Source organism: Rhipicephalus sanguineus, chromosome 5, assembly GCF_013339695.2.
Source record: "Rhipicephalus sanguineus isolate Rsan-2018 chromosome 5, BIME_Rsan_1.4, whole genome shotgun sequence".
Taxonomy (NCBI): Eukaryota; Metazoa; Arthropoda; class Arachnida; order Ixodida; family Ixodidae; genus Rhipicephalus; species Rhipicephalus sanguineus.
In genome coordinates this window covers 116,250,737-116,269,453 of record NC_051180.1, presented here as the reverse complement: position 1 = coordinate 116,269,453, position 18,717 = coordinate 116,250,737, and the positions used below count along the sequence as shown (strand labels likewise).

The following is an 18,717-nucleotide window of genomic DNA, read 5'->3' as shown; positions in this document are numbered from 1 at the left end:
CGCTCGCAAAGGGAGCCGCGCGCTTGCCAGGCGGCGCTCTTTAAGCATTCGAACTAGCCATCTAGATCTTTGTATCCTTTTTTTTTAATTTTATGTCGTTTAGGAGATGTTAAAGACCTTTGTAAAGGACATGTGTGATGTTGAAACGTTAATGTCCCGCTCTACATGAAGCCTTCTGAAACCTATACGTTGAACAACGTCGTCCTCGCGAGGCGAATTCGCCGCGCATACCAAGACCACTGAGGCTGCCAGTACTGCACTAGGAGGTAGCCGTTCCGAATTATCTGCTGGGTAATATAGTTAACCGCCGCTATACGTGCCTGTATCATGTAGCACTGCACACTACAATACAAAAGGGCGTATTTGGGCATCTCTTTCCCACAAAACAATATCAGCATCTGGCTCACTTGTTGTTTTTTCTTTTTCACCAAATCTCTGCGCTCGTTATTTTCTGTTACTGTTTAGCAACCTCACAAAAAGGGCGTGCTATGGGCGTATTTTCTGTCCCGAAACAATAACCATCAATCTCGCGTGCCTTTCCTTGCATTATCGCCGGGCGAGCCGTACTTTCAGGTCACGAATGGCGTGCGTGTTAATAAAAAGCATCCTTGATAGGAAAGTGCCGAGCGCCGAGTTTTCAAGAAAGGAAGCGCAAACTAGCCAGAGGACGGTTATTGGTGAGGGGCAAGAAGACTCCACTAAAGGTGCGGACAGTTTTTTAGAGTGGAAGAAACACATGGGCAATGGGTGTTGGCTGTATTAAAAGTGGCGTCTATTATTTATTTAGAAAATGACTGTCAGTGCAAGCAGCAGCTCGGAGCTTCATCGAAAGAAGAATGCGCCAGAAGGCGTACATCATTTCCAGTCGATACATTTAGACAGCGTTGGTTGATTCGTTAAGAGATTAGACGCACCAACCATAGTGCGCAAGTGTGCCTCGTAGACGTACTTGACATACGAACTATACTCGCTGATCAATGAACGAGCAAGCGAACGAATAAACTAGCCTGCCACCGTAAACGTTTCCTTCGCGAGAGCTCCACTCGCGGATATTAATATCATTTGGGGTTTTACGTCCCACTACCACGGTATGATTATGAGAGACGCCGTAGTGGAGGGCTCTGGAAACTTTGACCATCTGATGTTCTTTAAGGAACACTGAAATCGCACGGCACACTGGCTTCAAGCTATTCGCCTCCGTCGAAATGTGACCGCCGCGGTCGACCGCGACCGTCGGGTCAGTAGCCGAGCACCATAACCTCTGCTCCACCGCGGCGGAAAGCCACTCGCGGATATAAACCTCCACACGAAACGCACGTAAACCTTCGCGGTAAATAACACGTATACGTGAGGTTCCTAAACGATGAATGCACCCTGCGACTCGGTTGGACACGCACGCTTTGCCTACCTACCTTCTATCGCAAGTCCACCGGCGGATCTGTCGGCGTCAGAGCCAGAGAAAGCTATTTGCTTCGGAAAAAAAAACAAAAAAAAACGAGCACGCAACAAAAACAGAGAGTACCACACCTAATGTGAGCTTTTACACGGTAACTTTGTTTCTTCAAAAGAACTGCGCCGAATCTCTGAAGTTTCGCAATCACATTTTCGAAAAAAAAAAACACTTAATACAGACCCCGCAGAAGCAGCAATAAAACGTGTGAGGAAAAAACGACGTACTGCCCAATTAACTGAGGACGTGTCTACGGCGTTATAGCACGCAGCGATTTGCGCGAACCTCGACGAGTACTTATAGTGAGAGGATAGCAACTTACATCGCATAGTCGCGTCGAAAACGTCGGCCGAAAGTTCTATCTTCCGATTCGGTGTAACCAAGCCTTCCTTCGCAACTCGTTGCGCTTCCCGGACGGTATCATAAACAGCTTTTTGCCTTCACTTGATTTGTTTCGGCATCCGAAAGCGCAGCAGAAGCCCACGGCAACCAACAGTGACGTCGGTCTTGTGTGCAAGGTATCTCAGAGCACAACGCGCGCGGAATGGAAAGCGCGTATCCATAAAACACATGCGCTGAGAACCAGCGAACCCGCGCTTCGAGAGCGAAGATGGCAGTCGCGAGCGACTGTAAACAAACGAACGCTGCGCGCGGTCTCACGTGACGGCAGTTGGCCAATGCCGACGCGGCGTCAGCCTCGGAGAGGGCAGAGGAGGGAGAAAAGAGAGGAGGCGCGCTTTTATGCACGTATGTCGCTACTTTACGAAGTTTCAGGGACTTTAGCCCCTGATAGAGTCACTGTATATGCTACCTTTCTAGCCCCTGACAGAACTCGCTGCAGACGACACGTATCTGAACCGCCGTTACAGGCAGGAAGTCAATAGAGAGTTTTAGTGCCGTGGCCCCAAAGCGGCTTGCGTACGTAAGCCCTTCCGTTCTTTTGTATTCTCCGTGGATGCGGCTGGGAGTACAAAGGAACGCAAGATCATGCATACGGAGGTGGCTTGGGGTCCCCGGCACTAAAACTCTCTAATAACGCACAGCAAAAAGTAGCACGCATTTCGCATACCGACTTTTCGAATCTCCTTAATTAAACGAGATTCTACTCGTGACGGGGAAACCCTACATGCTCACCTCAGTCACTGACGTCATCGATGCCTTGGTAAACGAAGCATTGGAACCCGACGAACGGGAATCGCTGGGTGCACGTGCTACGCGCTTCCTCAGGTTTCAGAGTACTGGAGCTGCCATACGTTTTTTTTTTCGTGCTTATTCATGTCAATAGTTATTCTCAATTGCGCAAGGCATGCGCCAGAACGCCGTGAGGTGAATTTCATAGATCAGAAGTGTGTGATCTCGGTACGGCTTTATGCAACAAACACGTTTTTTATCAATCAATGCAGGAAGAAGAGATATACAACTGGTTCAAGAGCGTGAAGAACGCAGGCAAGGGGTTTAGCGCGGCCCTGGTGTTCGCTTTTGCCGCGCATGTTTCCAACTGGTTCCACCGCAGTAAGTTACATTGCACACTACTACTTCTAATTGCTACCAACATTCAAAATTAATTCGTCCGTAACTTACTGCTTAAAATCGTACTCTTCTGAGCTTCATTGTCAGTTAGACCACGCCCACTGAATGGCAAAGGCCCCTCCTATGCTTCTCCAATTAACCCGGTCCTGTGATTGGCTGCGGACACGTTGTCCCCACAGACTTCTTAATCTCTGAATGGCTATCTCGTCTGCCCACCTAACTTTCTGCCACCCATTGTAGCGCTTGCCTTCTCTTGAAATCGGTACTCTTATTCACTGTTGACACATGTTTCTGAGTTTGAGGAAGCAATAATAATTAGTACCAAGCATTTGAATAGCATTGATTCAGTTTTCGTTGTGGTTATGACATTCGCTTTGAATAGCTGTAGCTCAGTCAGCTAATAGCCGATGTATTTAAAAAGTTTCACTTTTTCGGTGTAAACGACGTTACGTCGCATCTGTGCTTGGCCTTCCATTGTCTGCGATATCAAATTTATTTCGATCAATCAATCAACCTTTATTAGTGACAAAATAAGAGAATACAATACAGCTAAATATGCATAAAGAAGTCCCAAGGTTAGAAACCGCAGGCGAGACCTCCCATGTTAAATTTCAGGATGGCGTGCTGAAATTCTTTTTTTTAAACAATTTTAACCTGTTACACGTAACCAAGACAGCATCAGATATTTCAGTGATTACTAATGAACTAATTTTAGTCTCAAAGCTTCGCTTATTTGTTAAGTGATTGTTACTACTCCCACTCGTGATGTAAAAAAAAAATGACGGAGAATTACGTTGCTAAGAGAAGCTCTCTCCGATTGCGAACAGTCACTCCGTTAGAGAAACGATACTTGATTACACATTATGCTATTAAAAACTTTATGGCATTAAATACTTAAAGGAATCGAAAAGGGGCATTTAAGATTTAAGTAAGCCACGCGTACCATGCATTAGTCTTGCATGTTTGCAGTAAATTTCCATGTTTTGTAAAAGAAAGGTTTTTTTTTTAAAGAGCTCTGATTTTATTCAGATTTGCTAACAGTTTGTATTGTTGCGCAGGCGGGGACCTGGTTGGATTCTTCGAGATCTCGCTCGCCGCGATTGACAGCGTGGCGATAATCATCGCAGGAAGTGTGCAGCAGTGAGTACTGAGCAGTCATATCGGCCGCCCATGCCTACCCCGGGCGCAAGATGGAGGGATTGTCGCCTTTTTTTTTACTCCAAAAAGTTCATGTCGTTTTTCTTTTTCTTGTTTTGCGCTGCGTTCCTCTCGTAATCCAAGCTACCGACTCGCCTAACGTTACTGGCGACGGTTCCCGTGAGCACGCGTCACTTACAAAAATTAAATAACTAAATAGCTAAATAAATAAATAAATAAATAAATAAAAATATTAAGAGTATTTGAAAGCTGTATTCTCGACAATAGCAGTGTTTATCGGGAGAAGCCCATTTCTTAATTACTCCCCCAAAAATTTTGCACGCTTTTGCAATTTTACCTCATAGGTTGCCCAGGAGTAGGGGTGTGCGAATAGTGAATTTTGGAAGCGATTCGGATACGAATTGAATGTAGTGATGACACCTAATAGAATACGAATCGAATACTGCTCGAATAGTTTTCGAAGAGTAAGGCAACCGTTTTTAAAACAGCCTTAGACTGGTAAGGTAACAATTTTCGAAACAGACCAAGAATCGCAACACATTTTATTTGAAAGAAATATTCACAAGCTTTAACAAAGGAACATTACGATTACTTTTAACGCACAAAAATACCACATATATTTAAAGCAGTACTGACACGATTTTGAGACATTGCAAAAGAGACATTTTTCATTTCTTTGGTATACAGTGTCAAGGCTCTCCACACAACAGTCAGACAACACGAATAAAATATTTTATTTTGATTTTAAAGTTTTCGTCGCTGAGCATCTGCAAGCCAATCACACTGCAATGGACATTGATCTTGACTAGTCAACACAGTTCCCCTGAGTTTGCGAGCTCTTCGTACTACATGCAGAAATCGCTGTCGGGATCACTGGACTACAATTCACTCATCGTTGTTCACGTGTCCCACGAGCAGATGACAAGTTTGCCGCTAGTACGTCGCGAGTTGCTGTGTCCCCGTGACGTCACACTATGATATCGTCACTGAGAAGCCACCCCCTCGATATCGAAACCGAAAGTGCCTTTTAAGGCAGCGGTAGTAAAAATATATTTGATGCATTCCCAGGCACCCCAATACTTGTTTTGGGTTTCTCAAGGCCAGTATTTTTATTTAAAGCAACAAACCGAAAATTTTTAAAATTCGTGTCGGTACTTCTTTAAACTGAGTAAACTCGTATACAGCAGCAAGGAGAGCCTTCGAAATATTTTGTAACTGCAGGCTGAAATGTAGAAGTAAGTAGAGTATAAAACAGCTCTTAAATAAAACTGATACGTAACTACTAAGCGATTTTCATCAGTTAACATCAGCTGGTGGATTCATGACACTGTCGCATCGGTGACACTGGGGAAAAACGCCTTCATCCTGCGTTCAACCTAGCCTCGATAGTCCCGTAAGTACATTGGCTGCGTGCATCGGGGTAATTCGACGACAAAAACAAGATAAGTTACCCCTCGCTTCTCCGACGTCTCCTTCCTTCGAGCATTTTTCTTCGTTGCTGATTATTCGAAAAATATTCGGCATTTCGAATATGCACTTTGATTTGAGCACCGAATCGAATAGCACGATGTATTCGATTCATTATTCGAAATTTTCGAATCTTCGCACACCTTTACCCAGACCTTGTGGCGAAGCACGTTTGTAATTCGTCCGGCACCATGCCGTCATTTCCCACAAAGCACATATATCCTAGGCAGGCCCGTAGCCAGGAGGGTGCCCCCCCCCCCCCCCCATCCCGCCCTCCAGCTTGAAATTTTGATAAAGAGGGCGTTTTACCGAAAATGAATAATGAAAAAAATTTCCCTCAAAGTTATGTACCAACTAGCCCAGCAACAAGATCTTCTAAGTCGCATTCTTTTTTTAGTAATATGTTCATCAGCTACACAAGCGTCAGTCGCAAACATTTTTTCACTTTCGTGAGGCACCCCATGCGGCAACCATGCGTTAAAATAGAACCGTGGAACACAAAATATATATACTTCAGAAGCGGCTTCCAGATTTCCGTCATTCTCGAGGGTCGACACGTTTCTGATATCCTGACGTCAGATCCCCTTCGAAAATAACCCATTTGTAAAAGCCTCCTTTCAAACAGCAGCGTTATCTGACATTTTGTTCATTGATCAGATCAGCATCGATATGTTTCTCAAATCCTGACCTCGAATCGACTTCGGAAATGACCCACATATGAGAGATCCTCTGTCGAGGGCTGGTGGGCTAAGAGGGTAAAGAGTGGTCACCGAGAAAGGAGGGATGGTTCGCTTCAAAGATAAGACCATTACAGATTAGGAAGGCGGACCTGAATCATAATCTGGGCTTTCTCTCGAGCAAACATGCGGAACAAAACACACGGAGAGCAGTGGTAGACCACGCTGCTCAGCTCGACTCCAGATGACAAACTCCAAGAGCAGTGGTAGACCACGCTGCTCAGCTCGAATCCAGATGACAAACTCCAAGCAGTTCGGCAAGCCGGGGATGCCGCCAGGGTCCCAAGGGTTCCTTGACGTCACCTAGGAGAGGGAACTAATCCCTCATAATGTTGCCGATTCGGAATAAACTCGTTCCTTCCCTTGCCATCCGTGTGCTCCCTTCACATTTAGTGGAGTTCCCCATCCCCGCGCCGACCTGTTAAGGTGTCAACGACAGGTTAGAGTTACGGGTCGGTGCTTCTATCTTCACTTTTTCTTACATAACCACTTAGAGAGAAGTGGTGAGTAGTGGGGCTTGCCCAAATTGTGTGTTACATACGTTTCTGCCCGCAAACGATTCCTTCTTCGTCACTTGAAAGTGACTGCGAGCTTTGATCATGCGGGCGGTGTCGTGCGCGATATCTCGACAGACACCGGTATCTCGCCGCTTGCTTTGCATTGAGACGACAGACAGCTCGAAAACCGCTTCGCTCCCTGGAGAGGCCGCATTCGCTAAAACAAACGTTTTGTACAGTTACCATTACCTTTTAATGATGGCTCTGTTTAAGGTATCCCGACTTGGCCTAGCGTGCCTGTCACTTGTGTTTGCGGAACCAACAGCCCGAGCCGGTCTGGGTGATTGCGACGTTTGTTGCTTCACCGTGGTGATCACGGGCAAGGTCTGCGTTGCTTACCTGTGCTTTGCATGCGCGCGAGTATTCCAGTCGCCTTGTTGGGCCCCGCCCACAAGGCCCGTGCTGGTCGTTTCCGTTCTGTGCTCGGCGACTCGGGCGACATTTCGTGGGTACGTCTGCTTTGCGCGCGGCGACTAAAGTTGCTGCACCAAACGGTAGCCCCTCAGCGGTCTCCGTTCTGTGCTCGGCGATTGGACTCGTCGAGCCGAACGGCGGCCCCCTTGTCCAGGTAGGACTGTTACAAATAAAAGAGAACGAAGGGGCGAGGCTCACGAGCAACCCGTTTTCCTTGCTGAATTTATGGCAATAATTCTGACTTTACGTATGTTAAGTACTTCAATTCCAGTAGCGGTAGTAATGACCGATTCGTTGTCTGTGTGCTCTTCGCTTTCCACATCCGGTGACACAGCTATAACAAAGCTCTTTAAAATACTGGCCCCCGCGCATCTACAATGTATTCATTTAATTTGGGTACCTGGCCACAAGGGTTTGTTTCGCAATGAAATGGCGGACAGTCTTGCAAAGGCGTCGCTGACCGCACCGATAATTTGTTTTCCCGCCAACAGCTCACATCACGACGGCGCGTTTCCGCACACTTACAATTAGAAAAAGCTTATTAGACTCGGCACTGACAGCTTCTCCGGAGTACAAGCACCTTCTATTCCCTTGGCACAGCGATTTAGCTAATTCAAGGTTGTTGGAAGTTGCCATAACGAAAATTCCTTGCCGCGTTACTTCCCTGAATTTTTACTTCCATCGATCAGGTTTAGTGAACTCCTCTCTGTGCCTCTTCTGTAATCAGGAAGAAACGATTAGTCACTTTTTCATACCATGTCACCGGTTCAACACTTTCAGGAAACGAATACTAGTACCACGTCTTCGAAAACTGGGCCTGGAATTATCAGAACCCATCCTTCTTTCTTTTGGGTCCACTACCCTGGGGTACAGCCACAGGGATGTTTTCCTTGCTGTTCAGGAATACGTCATTGCTACTAAAAGAATCTCTTGCCAAATTCCATGGGCATTAAATTTTTCATTACTCATAATTGGCACTTTAATTCAATAGTTAAAAACAAATAGCGTAACAAGGAATCGCAACATGCAGAAAATATAGGACGAATTCACCATCTACTCGGCCGATCCCCTCCATTGGGTATGTGCCATGAGAAGTCAACAACAACAACAACAACTGACACGGGCGCTGGCACGCTCAGTTGGTTCTAACCCTTCGATACAGCCAGACGGCCGGGTTCTGTTTTTCTCTTCTATTCGTTTCATTCGTTCTGGTGCCGAAACCCGCCCGGTCGTCTGGTCCTCGATTTTCCACCATGGACCAACTACGCACTTAAGCGCGGTTTCGCGCGAACCACCATCACGAAAGCCCTATCAACACTCGACGCCCCGCTCGCAGATTCTACCACCCCGGCTGGCAGGCTCCAGGAGATCCTCGACCTAATCGTGGTAAAGAACGCCCAGCTCATCCATTTCGACAGCGAAATCCAGGCCGCCCTTCACGATGATGAGTTGGAAGCCGACCTGACTACCGCCTACGAGTACGAGGAGAAAGTCAGCTATGCAAAAACGAGAGTTCACCGCGCAACCGAGCCGCGGCCCCCGACGCCACCCTCATCTGTCCCTGTTACCGCAAGTCCTACCAGTGAGCCTGTCGCCTCGACATCGACGCAGGTCGCTAATTCACCTTCGCCCAGCCTCTCAACTCCAACGCCGCCATCTCGCATCGCCTTGCCCAAGCTGCACATCCCAAGTTTTGCCGGTGAGCGGCGCGAATGGAAAGGATTTTGGGACCAATACCGAGTCAGCATTCATGACAATGACTGGATTCCAAAAATCGACAAATTCAAATACCTATTGACATACCTGACTGGGGCAGCCAAGGCAGCCATCCAAGGTATTTGTCTCGCCGAAGCTAACTACGACGTAGCCCTTCAGATCTTGTCCAACCGTTTCGGCCGTCGCGACATGCTAATCGACGATCATCTAGACAATTTGCTGTCTGTCGCGCCGGTTCGAAGCTCAGCCGACGTGACCAAACTAAGGAATCTCTATGACGAGACAGCATTCCACATCAATGCACTGGAAGGTCTCGGAGTGTCTCCAGGAGAGTATTGCAAGGTTCTGCGGCACATCCTCTTGAAGGCGTTGCCTTCGGACCTCAGCATCCTGTATCGTCAGCGGCAAAAGGAAGCCCTACTAGCGGAAAACGCTGATGCATCTCAAGGAATCTAGTCACAACAAGTGAAAGACCTCATGAACTTCATTCGAGTTCAGATAGAAATACAGGAGGAAAGCGGTCTCGAGGAAGCGACATCCTCAACGAGCCGGTGGCATCCGCAGCGAGAATTCCGGCCACCACAACCACCCCTGCCATCCGCTGCGGCTTTATCAGCCGAAGTTCGACCCCCCTACTCGCGCCCCTGCCTGCTGTGCAACTCGCCCGAACACACTATTCAGGAGTGCTTCGAACGCCTCACTCCGGAAGAGAAACGAAGGAGACTTCAGGTGGACAAGCTGTGCTTCCGCTGCGCCAAACGCAACCACTTTGCCAACGATTGCCGAACCTCCAGATCCTTGCAGTGCCACCAATGCGCTGGACGGCATTTGACTTCGCTATGCGACATCAACAACGTCAGGAACCGGTCACAGCGTACCGCCAACGCCTCGGCACCAAAAGATCGCGCATCAGGGTCTGCCACAACCCCATCTCGAGCAACTTCAGTGTCAACTAGCGGCGCTGGTCTCACGCCCGTGCTGCTGCAGACTGGCAGGGCATGGGCTATCGCGCCAGAAAAGACAGTGCCGGTTCGATTCCTGCTCGACACAGGAAGTCAACGCCCTTTCGTTAAACAGGGCATCGCTCGTGCCTTGAATTGTCCCGTTCGAGGCACTCAGCGTCCTACCTTGTCCACTTTCGGAAAAACGCAACGTCCCGCGACTCTGACTTGTGAGCGCGTTGCCGTGACGCTTCGGAGCCAAAATAGCAGTAACCAGACCACAATAGAAGCTCTGGCAATACCAGAAATTAGCCCAGTGACAAGTCCACCAGCGGACGGCGAGCTCGTCACCATGATGACACGGCAAGGTATGCTCCCGGCTGATGCACGTCCAGAAGCGACAACATTCAGGGAGGACGAGATCAGTGTATTAATAGGATCGGACATCTACTGGGACGTGGCAACCAGACATAACACGGGTTTCCCCTCAGATAACGGCGGCAGAAACCCTTTTTGGATGGACCATTCAGGGTACTCTCAGCAACCTAACTCAAGGATCGAGAACGCGAGCTACTTCTCTCTTCATTGGTGTCGAAGAAGCCACTGAAAGCGATACCGCCCTGGACTTGCGAATTGCCAACTTATGGTGCAAGACAGTCCTGACAGCAGCCAAAGCGACAGCATCGCCCTTGAATTGTTCGAAAATGACGTGTCCAAGAAAGGAGAGCGCTAAGAGGTTCCCCTTCTTCGGGAGCCTGGTCTGGACACCGGCCAAAGCAACTACGACCTCGCTAAACAGCGGCTCCTGATGCAGCTCCGTCTTTTCCGGCAGCAACCAGATCTTCTTGTTCGCTATGACACCATCAAGGCGTACTTCAACGAATCCCACGCAGAACGATTTCCATACAACGATACGGCACCCAAGCCCAGCACATACTACATGCCGCATCATGGAGTAATTCGTCGTGATGCCGTCACCACCAAGCTTCGGGTTGTTTTTGACGCGTCATCTCATGCTCCCGGTCAACCATCCCTGAACAACGTGATCATGAAGGGGCCCAAGATGGATGCCGACTTAAACTTTTGCTCAACTTCAGAATGCATCCAATAATCATGGTGGCTGACAATAAGAAGGCGTACCTTCAAATCAGCATTCGCCCGGAGGACAGAGATGCACTGCGCTTCCTATGGGTTGCTCATCTCCCGACGAAACACGAACAATTTCCGCCAATCGTTCACTGGCGAATGACTCGCGTGCCCTTCGGCGCTAAGTCCAGCCCCTTTCTCCTAGCAGCAACGTTACACCACCATTTCCGAGTCTCCGAAGAGCGATTCCCCGAAACAGTGGAATGCCTCCGACAGTCATTTTACGTCGACGATTTAGTGGTCGGTGCAGACAACCTGCGGACGGCTCAACGGATTTACTCGGAGGCGACGCCGGCATGGAGCTTCGTAAGTGGACATCAAACAGCTCCTTGCTAAGAGAACAGTTCCGGACGGACAGATTATAATTGGAAGATCACGGTGTCGACCCACATACAATGAAGGTCCTCGGGCTTTGCTGGGAAAGAGACAATGATTCCGTTATCGTGAGCGCCGACAACGTCATCAAATTGGTATCAACTATGCCCAACCCAAAACGAACAACGCTCCAAGGATTCGCTAGCTTGTACGATCCTCTCGGCTTGCTCACGCCGTTCACTGTTCGAGCCAAACTGATTTTTCAAGATCTCTGGAAACTAAGGCATCCTTGGGATTGCCCACTACCGCAAGAACAGCTAACAGCACGAAACGCCTGGTGTTCCGAGCTCCCGACGCTAAGCGAGGTTCGCCTGCCACGACAAGTCAACAGGGCGCTAGGACATCCAATTAGAACCACCGAGCTACACGTCTTCGCACATGCTAGCATGCGGGCGTACGGCGTAGCTGTCTACGTATGTGCTGAGACAATGCACTCGCAAGAACGCAGTACTTCCCTTCTTATGAGCAAGGGGCGAATTGCACCACTGAAAGCTATCTCTCTGCCTCGGTTGGAACTGCTAGCCTGTCCTACAGCAGCCCGTATCTACAACCACATTAAGAACATACCATGTTTCGAAAAGACAAGACCGTTTTTTTGGACTGACTCCCAGATTGCCATCCATTGGATGTCACAAGATCCAGGGCGCCGCGACGTCTACGTCAGAAACCGAGTCGCAGAAATACAGCAGCATACAGCGGGCCAGAAGTGGCAGCACTGCAAAGGAAAGGAAAATCCGGCCCACCTATAACAAGAGGTATCACTTAGGTCGCGCTTCTTCGTTCATCTCTATGGTAGAGAGGTCCTTCATGGCTCTCCATTCCCAAGCACGCCTGGGAGGATGACGTGAGACGCCCAAAGCCCATTATAACCGCTGAAGAAGTAGTACCTGCGGCCAAATGTGTCGTCATCCTTGCCCAACAACAAGCATTACTCAGGGTCACCGACTACAGCCGGTATTCACGCCTTCTTCGAGTAACGGCGTGGATCTACCGTTTCATCGGTAACGCAGCAACACGGAGAGCGTCGACAGTCGGACCGCTAAATGCACTCTAAGCCAAAAGAGAGCAACGGGGGTATAGGGGTTCCTCCTTTGAGGGAGCAAGTGCTTTGCCACTCCCATTACTCTCCTAAAAGGAGCAACGGCAAGGGGACGAACCGTTGCTCTCCTTGAGGACCAACTGTTACTCCTTTCTGATGCTCCTCAAGGGAGCAACGGATGCTCCTTCCCGTTACTCCTTTGTTTCTTCTTGGGCCAAAAAAAAATTCGTTTTTGATTGACTTCTAGAGCACATTGAGGTTTATACACGTATTTGTTTGGATGTACAAATTATACACAGACATCTCGTTCAGAAAGAAATTTCAGAAAATTTGCAACAAACACACAGGATTCGAACTCGCGACCACTTAATCACCATGCGCGCACGCTAACCACTGCGCCACCAAACGCTACGGCGCCGTCTGAAAGGAAACGGGGTTATGTAGGTACCGACGGGTCGTTGCGCGTTCTGACATGTTAGTGAAATGAGTATAGGCGTGCAGAACCAGTGGTGATGTTCGAAAGAGAATAGAAGGTAACAATGTATACATCTGAAAACGTCAAGGCAATGAGTCTCTCACGAAAACACAGGCTTTGCCGTGCTCCCTTTGCGCTAGCTAAAAGGCCAGTTTTTTTCTTTTTTTCTTTTTTGCCCGGAGGTGTGTTTTCTTCTTCTTTATTATCATTGTTATTATTAATATCAATATTAATAATAATATTTTTTGCGGAACAGTCACCTCCCCTTTGAAAAGACAACACCGCCCGAGCTGATAACGTCCGTTTGCTCTGAGATTAAACACAAATTCAAACTACCGGACCCGATTGCGATAACTGTCCTCCCGGCAAAATCAGCCAGTGACAAGGTAGAGATGAGGGGGTAGGGGAGGCAGCGGCGTTAGCTCGCTGTCAGTCTCGTTGTCAGCATAAAACCGAAAGTGTAAAGTCTATCAACTGTGTACTTCTCTCAACCGCTTGTTTGTCGCGAAGTATACACGGAGTCTCGCGAAGCTTCGCATTTTATTGCCACACTCTCAGGCTATATATTTATGCCAACTGTTATACGCAAACATGCCATTTGACTTGCGACGACAACAGCTTCAGGTGCTGACGTTCTAATGCAACCATGCCTTTTATTGGGCGATTTTAGCTTGTATTGTGGGCTTTTAGCTTTACGTTACCGTGTTACGAGTTGCCGGAACGAATCTGCGCATACGCGGGCCCTTACGGAACGTGAACTACTCTCCGAATTAGCTTTACGTTTACGGCCCTATCTCGAAAATCCACATTCGTTCGCGGCTACTCGCGATACCCGCTTTGCCGAGGCTCCAGCCGCCGAGTAAAAATAAGCCGAAGTGCGAGCGGTAATTGCGATCACTTTGTTTCAGCGGCTAGAGTCACTAGAGTGACCTAGAATTAGAATACCGAAGCGGTAAAAACGTGAGAAGCCTTGACATAAATACCCCGACAGGCTGGATAGGTGACGCCATCTAGCGGGAACAAGATGAAGCAGGTAAGCAAAAAATTGTTATTTCAGAAACATCGTGCGTTCCACTTGTGGTGTAAATGCCTTGTCGCGGCATTATTACGAATTAGTTACCTTTTCAATCATTTTTTTTCCTCTAAAACACTAGGCGAAAACAAACGTGTCCACGACTATGGTTGCACGAAGCGTCTCAAGATGGCGACACCATCGTCGGATAACCCGGTATTCTACGCTAAAAACCCCTCGAGATATTTCTGCAGCGGTTATACAATCTTATATAAATTAAATATAATTTAAATGCCGTTATCATCAACATTTCATGGTTTATTCAAACGTAAAGGTATCCGTTTACGTACGGGGAGGTAAAACCTTTCTAAAACATGCGTTCCGGTAACACGGTAACATTAAAAAGTTTACGTACAAGCCAAATGTCCCTATTAGCGTGCGTATCTCTCTGTTCAGTTTACAAAAACTAGTTTCCTTATGCCAGCCCGCAAGAAAATGTGGCCCATGCATCGACCGATACTGGGTGCGTCCTGCAGGAGAGCAGCGGTTGCGCGCCGAGAGAAACTGTTGCCGTTCGTCCTTCTGTTGCTCCCTTCCAACCTAACCCTAAACGCTTACTCCCCCAACTTGAGCCATGTCAGCCATCTTGTTCCAGTTGGTCTTTTTGGGGAGTAACAGTTGGTCTTTAGGACTAAAACCGGCAGTTACTCTCCTTTTTTCAGTTTTTGGCTTAGAGTGTGCCCAAGAAATCGCACGAGCTGAACATTACTGGATCAAGCAAGTCCAGCATTCGCACTTCCCTGACGACCTTGCGGCACTGTCGGCAGGGAAATCTGCGTTGGAGGGCGCCTCCAACTTCTGCCCGGGATCATGTCCCTCCGTCACCCTATCGTGCTTCCTGGTGGCGACGCTGTCATTGAGTTGCTGATTCGTTCTACTCATGAACGAATGCTTCACTCAAGTGTCGAGCACACACTCACCGAATTATGTGAGCGATTCTGGGTGCTGAAAGGTCCCAAGACCATAAAGTCCGCATTAAGAGGCTGTCTGATGTGCCGACGACGCAAGATTTCCCCGGAATCAGCACCCACAGCGCCATTACCAAAAGACCGAATTACGGAAGCAAGCACATTTGCGGTTGTCGGGGTTGACTTCAGCGGACCACTTTATTGTCATGCAGCGAAGCAGACTTGCTCTAAGCCTACATAGCCATCTTTTCATGCGCTGTAACACGCGCTCTACACCTAGAACTCACAACGGACACGACTGCCATCAGCTTTGTCGCAGCATTTCGGCGTTTCATCTCCCGTCGTGGAATACCGTCCACCATATACTCGGACAACGCGCTGGCCTTCCATCACAGCGCAAGAGAGCTCGGACATCACGCAACTTCCAGTCTGGAAGACTTCTGCAGTGACCATCGCATCGAGTGGAAGTTCAGTGTCGAGCGAGCCCCTTGGTGGGGCGGATGGTGGGAGCGACTCGTACTCATCACCAAGAACACCTTGAAACGAGCGCTGGGTCGCAGCCATCTCTCCTTCGAAGAAATTTCGACGGTTCTCTGCGAGGTGGAAGCGAACATAAACAGCCGCCCGCTGACTTATCTGTCTGCTGATCCCGACGACCCAAGCCCACTGACACCTTCGCACTTCCTGCTCGGCAAACGTGCAACATGCTTGCCGCAAGATTTCGGCGCCGCAATCCCTCAGTCAACGGCCGTCAATCAGCGACGTCGAGTTCTACATCGACAAGCGCTGACAGATCATCTGTGGAAGCGCTGGCGCAAGGAGTACCTGTTGCTTCTGCGATCGGCCCACGAAGCGGCACCCAAGACACCACCACGGCTTCAGGTCGGCGACATCGTCCTGGTGCACGAGGACTCACCACCAATAACGTGGAAAATGGCTCGAGTGACCGAACTGCTACCGGGTCGCGACAACATCGCACGAGCGTGCTGCCTGAGGTTGGCGTCGGGCTCCATAATTAGACGTCCCGTCCAGAAAATTTACCTCTTCGAAGCAGGCAGCACGTCATAAGTTTGTCGGCCGCGGGAGTGTGTTACAAATAAAAGACGACGAAGGGGCGAGGCTCACGAGCAAGTGACACGGGCGCTGGCACGCTCAGTTGGTTCTAACCTTTCGATACAGCCAGACGGCCGGGTTCTGTTTCTCTCTTTGTCTATTCGTTTCAAGGACCACTCCGGCTCCCAGCGGTACGGCATTTCTTGGGTACGTCTGTTATGTGTGCGGTGACTGAAGTTGAGCCCCTTTTTCCGAGGAGGACAAAACGATTTTCTCTGGCATGGGGCCGTGAGACAGGCTACGTGTCCTGGGCGCTCCGCGTCGAGCGGTAGTACTCGTGTCCAGGAAAGGACGGTCTGCCCGAAACAAATCTTCCCCTCCACAACCCGGGGAGGGAGGTAGTGCTAGGGTGGCTAGTAGTGCCGGGACAGACGTACGGATGATGGGTTGATGAGTATCGTAGAACCAGGCCCGTAGCCAGAAGGGGGGGGGGGGGCTCAAGCCCCCCCCCCCCTCCGAAATTTTTATGATACATGGTGTTTTACCCAAAATAAATAATGCAAATAAGCGTTTTTCTCAAATGGTCAAGGCTATCAGCAAGTGCCCCCCCCCCCCCCCGCGAAAAAAATTCCTGGCTGCTGGCCTGCGTAGAACTCCGGGACAAAGCGCCTCTGGGCGCCGCGTCTCCTGCCATCTGACTACGGCACAGTTAGGCGAGATCAGATGCAAAAGAGTTAGCTCCTAGGCTTACTTCGTATAACATTCCACTTTGTTGGTCTCCGGGCAAAGAGACCTTGTCGTCATCACACCAGCGGCGAAACTGATTTTCTTTTTTCTTTTTTCCTCAATCTGCAGCGCAGACAAAGTCGCACACGCAGCACGTGCTGATACTGTAGCCTGACACCACGCTAGTGTCGATGTCAGCAGGTGCGTCATGCGAAAATTCACTTAAATGTCAAAATAAAATATCAGCATTTCCAGAGCCTCACACTTGCCCAGATATGATACTGTATATACACAGGATATCTGTATGGCCGAGTATATACAGCTTCGGCGGGTTGTTGATAACGACTGGCAACAGCACGATAATAAGGAGTTTTCGAATAGGGGCACCAATGTTCGGGGCCCCAAAGCCATTTGCGTGTGCTCGCTTTGGGTCTAGCAGGGGCTAAGAGTTTTGGAATAGGGTCTGCGGCGCTTTGGACACTCCCCCTGTTCTAGGTCACTCTCAGTGGCGTACCAACTCGTTCGCGAGTGGGGGGGGGGGGGGGGGGGGGGGCTGGCGTCGCTCACTCTGTCCGCTGTATGCACACACACACACACACACACACACACACACACACATATATATATATATATATATATATATATATATATATATATATATATATATATATATATATATATATATATATATGTTAGATCCCTCTAATATGAAGTTTTTCTTAAGAAGACCAAGTTCAGTCGATTAATACTTAAGCAAACCACATTGAGCTGGTTGTGTGTAGTTATAAGATTATAAATGACTACGAATTTATATACTAGGTGTCGTTCCTTGCGCTCCTACTTTTCCCAGCTTGGGTGGGATGGACGGAAAAGCGGTAAAGTGGCCCTTTGCTCCTCACCTCCGGTTCCTCCAAGTAAATAGCCTACGTAAACTGTGTAAGCTCAAATTTTCCTTGAAAAAATGTGGGCCATTATAATGTTCAACTCCCCCGCATTGTTTCCTTCCGTATATGTCGTTAGCTGTTAATGATTGGTCGAAATTTTCTGGGTCATGCTCACAGCACCTGCTCGTAAAACGACGCAACAAATGAGGCGTAAGTTATCCATCGCGTAATTACCACTTACGCATGACTGCGTAAAGAATAATAATAATGAACTATTTTCAACACGGCGTATTGTTTGTCATTGATTCTTCGCTATTCGTCAAACATTTTCAATGTGCCATAAAATCGCCTCCAATTGTTGCGCGACGTCACAAGTCTGCGAAAACTCGCGGCGTTAAAATGAAGTGGGCACAAAAAGCAGCACATTGCGGTGTTGAACAATAACTCTCTTTTTTTTTGTAATAGCCAGACAGTGTCTCTTTCTGAACGTAATTTAAGAAGGCTGCCCGCCAATCACATTGGCAGCGGCTGCTTATAGCAGCGGGCGAGATGGATTCATATATGTATGATAGATACTTTCAGTTGTAGTATAAGGATGCTGATCTGTTTATGCGCGTGTACAACTCTCTGTGAACTCATCGTTGCTGAGAAAGAGTTAGAGAGAGAACTAAACATTATTAGGAACAGACACAATTCTTTGCAGGTAGGCAGCCTTCTTAGTCCAGAAAACCGTGGACGCTGATCATCTCCCTGGTAAGGTATAGTTCAAGTAACGGGGCAAACTTTAAAGCTGGGTTTCTCAATGTACTCGAGTGCGCTGCCTTGTTACAAGCCGCCACGATCGCTGCAGGTTACCATATGATAAGCCTAGTGAAGCAGGCTAATCGGAGACTAAAGTGGGAATCTCTTTTAGCTGTCCTGGCTAGGCACAACTAAAATACTGGACACTTCTGCACACTCATCAACTCGCAGCAGCTTGAATATAGGGCAGTGGCGATGCTATTCGTTTTCAAAGAAAGTGAATTTCCTGAAAAACGAGAGTGTTTGATCGGGCTATAAAACATTTACT

The 18,717-nt window shown here is 48.4% G+C and overlaps 2 protein-coding genes across 2 annotated transcripts in view; one reads left to right on the top strand and one right to left on the bottom strand.

Annotated features, from left to right (window-relative positions):
- The window catches only part of LOC119394175 (bifunctional purine biosynthesis protein ATIC), a gene marked incomplete at its 3' end in the record, with an annotated part of 164,844 nt that extends 159,887 nt beyond the window's left edge, over nt 1–4,957 (bottom strand). The window contains 1 exon segment of the mRNA XM_049415674.1: nt 4,953–4,957.
- LOC119394172 (bifunctional purine biosynthesis protein ATIC) overlaps nt 1–18,717 on the top strand; it is a 44,667-nt gene that overhangs the window by 277 nt on the left and 25,673 nt on the right. The window lies entirely within an intron of this gene.